Genomic DNA, 4,498 nt, shown 5'->3' with positions numbered 1-4,498 from the left:
ACATATAGTTGAATATTTGTCATTTATCACTTCTTTCTTTAAAAGCATATTCCAGAAGGATAAAATACAGTATACATTTCATTGGGGAGTAGAATAAGGATTTTATATACTGCAAAACATGATTCCATACATTTTCTAATGACAGGAAAAATGAGCTGTGAGATACACTAAAATATAGACATCACATAACCAGATCTTTTACTTCACCAATATGATATTGCCTGAAACACAAGAAATATCAGCATTTCCCAGGAATTAAAGACTATTGGTTTAACTGATTAGATTTTTCTGAAGAAGTATAAACAAGTAGTAGAAAACAGTAAAAAGAAAAAAAAATAATAAAAAATTAGAATAAGTTAAGGAAGCTCAGCGACAAAGAAAGAAAGAAAAAAACATTGTGGTATTTTTAAAGGAAATACGTAGTATGTGACAATACTGGATATATGATGTTTTTATGGTGTATAAGCTTTCAAAGTTAGATTGGAAAACATGTATTCTTACTCAAAGTGAACATTGAAAAGTAGGATCAGATCAGTGGTTTAAAAAAATTAGCAAAAATACCCCCATACTTTTTAAAGATAAAATCTGACAAGAATGTCTGATGTTCAAAGCAGATACACTGAAGCTGTTCAGTTTCAAAACGTGATTGGACATCTGAGAGCCCAGCTTATTTCTCCTGCTGGCATTCCCCTCCATAGCCTCAAAGGGGTTGGCTGGGGCTCTAGAGGTTCTATAGAGAATAGTATGAAAAGTTCTGGCTTCAAATGTGTTTTTAAATTTATACACCTGTGAAAGGTTTTCTATGTGCTTACCCTTTCAATTCCTATCACTTCCACATTTGGAAAATGTTCTCCAGTAAAACAAAGTAAATCAGCATACACTTTGCAGTAATGGGTCATTGACATTCTGCTATGAATGGAAAGATGGTTTTTGCCGAGCCGTCAGCTAAATTTTGCTGTGAAGCTTATGTTAACTGTGGAGGTCAAAATTCATGACATGCATGACAACACAATTATGAAAGTGTTCACCTATGTTTACTTGTGATGAGATAAAGTTTGAAGGCAAAGTAGCAGGAGATCAAAAGCTTATACACTTGCTTGGTATGGGAGCAATACACCCAGAATTTCTCCCTTCTCCACGGTAAAACCAAAGTGATATGGAAATCCTAGAAGTATAAAAGGATTATCAATATTAACAAAAATTTGAATGTGCATGATGTTAATGAATGCAGGATTGTCATTCAAATTTCTTATCTGGCTTCTTCAAGGAAAAACAAAAATAAACAAGAAAAAATATTGAAAGAGAAAACACAAATGAATCATAATGAATTGTGGCCCCAACAATGGTCATTTTAAAAATATTTTTAACGTTTTTATTTATTTTTGAGGGATAGTGCACAACTGAGGGAGGGGCAGAGAGAGAGGGATGCACAGAATCTGAAGCAGGTTCCAGGCTCTGAGCTGTCAGCACAGTGCCCGATGTGGGGCTCGAGCCCATGAACCATGAGATCATGACCTGAGCTGAAGTTGGCCACTTAATCAACTGAGCCACCCAGACACCCCTCAATTGTAGTCATTTTGCTAAATATAGTATTGTTAATAGAACTGATTTCTACAAATTTTGCACCTGGCATGAGGTTATTTACACACGGAAAATTTTCTTTTTGATCCATTATTAGAGATTATTGAAAGAAATTTATAGACACACAGTAAGAAAAGCAGTGTAACAAAAGTCTATGTTAATTGTCTGCAATCTGTAACTATATAGTCCTGAATACTATGCTGACCCATTATATTAATGAATAATATTAAGTGGGCTTATTGAGGAGAAAGTGGTGAATTTTATAGACATCATAGAAAAGCATAGTTATGGCAGAAGATACAAGAAACAAATTTCAGTAAAACAACACGGGCCTGTGAACTTCTTAGGAAGTTAATGAGTTAATGGTCTGGGTTATATTATGCTTTCTTCTTTAAGGTGCAAGACAAATTGTTGCACCTTACATCTTCTGCCACTAAGATGGATGCACAGCACTTGAGATTTTATTATACTCATCCACATAATTTATTGAATGACTTCAATGGCTGTCTGTTTTATGAGGCCCAGAATAAGACTCCTCTTAAGGATTTTCAGGCAGAGGGGAAAGTTGCTATCCTGCTTGGGATGTAAGGTTCAACAGACTGAATCTTGTTAAATGTATCCATGATCAATAATGACAGCATGTGAAGTCAGAAATGTCACAGAACAGACATAGGAGTCCTAAAATAAGTGATATCCTCCTCAGAAGAGTACTGTTATTATCCATGTAGAGAATGAGCCTCTGATATAAATACCTAATCAAGTAGGCAACCAGGGCTAGCCATCATGAGCTCTGTATCATCCAGTTCCCCAATGCATAGAGTTATGCAGACGTAGCAGCAATCTGTTGCATGAGGGTAGTGATACATTCAGTGATACAATCAGTGATCAGGTGCAGAAGACACAAAGATGCTTGTCTTATAACTATAAGCAGTTGTTCTATACTCTCATATCACCAACTTCCTTTGCAACAATGCCACACAAAATAGTTTCATGGGAAGATCCCAATGATTCACTGATGGAAGAAGAAAGGATGAGTCTTTACAGAGAGACTGGCATGAAATGTGGCAGTAAGCTGGACAAAAGTAGCTGCTAGATTACTGCTGCTATATAAATTGGCCACAAAGACAGAGTTGAAGGGAAATACAATCCACAGAGCTGCTTACAGAACATTTGGCTCTTCACATACCATGAAAGGAGAAGGAAGTTGACATATGGGTATGCTTTGATGCCTTGGAGATAGAGAATAACATGGCTGGTGCCTGAGACTTGGACAAGAATTATGTGAATGAACCTAAGGAACTGAACATGTGGATCTTTGTTTCTTCTCTAATATTAATCAGAGATCATCCAACACAGATGAGGCTCTCAAAAATCAGATGGACTGAATAACTCAACCTGTGAAGATCACCAGCTTCTCTCTTCAGCTTACCCTAGACTAGGCATAGACTCAAAACAGAGTGGAAATGGTGGCAGGGAGAACTACAATTGTTGTCAACAACACAATAGCTAGTCTAGGCCCTAACATTGTCAATCTGCTAGTAGTATAGATGAACTCTGAGCTCTTGAGATAGCGTTGTATTTTGGAGATACCAGCCATGCACTGGGTAGTAGATTGTTTAAGTTTCCTAATTCCTACTTACAAGGAGAATTGATTTGTCCTTAACAGAATATATATGTAATCTGGATATTAGAATACCTTCTCTGTGTACAGTGACTTTGCCAATGCCTTTTGTCAATAGTGTTCAAAATGCCTGATGTATCATAATGGTATTCCACACATTACCTTGAACCAAGAGATGCATCTATTGCACAGGAGTGGATTGGTGTGCTCAAAACTATATGATTATATCATATACATGATATATATACATTCTTTACCTGGGAACAGCTGGATTAATAAAACATCAGAAGGGGCCACTGAAAGTTTACCTCAGTGAAATGTGCAGCTTGCACAAATCATTTTAAAGGGATAGGATTATGTCAAAATGGATAATATAGTATAGTATCTCCCTCTCAATGAGCAATTACAAGTCTAGGAATCAAGGGATAAAATAGGATGAACCTTTCTCATTATCATTCTCATTCACCCACGTGCAGAATTTGCTCTTTTCATCTCAAATCTGCTAGATTTGAAGTCCATATTCCGAAGAATCTAACACTTCTATCAGAGCATACTGTAAGGTTTCACTGAACTGGAGTCTGTACTTACTACCTGCTCACTTTAGTCTGCTCCAATCAATAGTTCAGATAGTAGAATAATAATTTCTCAATTAGCTGATGTAATAACCCTGCTAACCATGAGAAGATGGGGTTGTTAATACATAATGAAAGAAGAGTAGTATGTTTGCAACATGGGGGTTTACTACATTATTTCCTAGAATTTATCTGCCCAGTGATAACTGTAAATGAGCAACTGCAGTAACATGCTTGTTTGTATATCTCATGATGAAGGCTGGGTCTCCTTAGTAAAATCCAGAATGAATGGTGAAGGAGATTGGTGTCAGATATTAAATATTGCTCTAGAACTAGCCACAGAAGCAGTGACTGTGTGTTTTACCAACCCTGTTTAAGTTTCTTTTAGAAAATTATAAGTGACCATATCTTGAACATTTAGAGTCCCTAAAAGTTCAAAATAGGCTTGGATAGAATCCTATTGTGTCTATTGTAGCAGGAATCATTCCAACTTCAGGTCTCATACGAGGAGCAATCAGAGGCTGTGACTTTCCCAGATGTAAGTCACACCTGATTGTGTGGTGGAGTAAATGCTCTGTTGGGTAATCTTTTATCAATGAAAACAAAAAGGGGTTAGCACATACATTCATTGCCTTCTCTTTCACACATAGACTGTTTTGAGATTCAGGGAATCCATTACTTTATCTGAAGATATCCAATATGATTGAGTGATCAGCCACATTTT

This window comes from Crocuta crocuta, unplaced genomic scaffold (genome assembly GCF_008692635.1).
Source record: "Crocuta crocuta isolate KB4526 unplaced genomic scaffold, BGI_CrCroc_1.0 scaffold790, whole genome shotgun sequence".
Classification (NCBI taxonomy): Eukaryota; Metazoa; Chordata; class Mammalia; order Carnivora; family Hyaenidae; genus Crocuta; species Crocuta crocuta.
The sequence above is the reverse complement of the archived record's forward strand: the minus strand, read 5'-3'. Positions refer to the sequence as shown.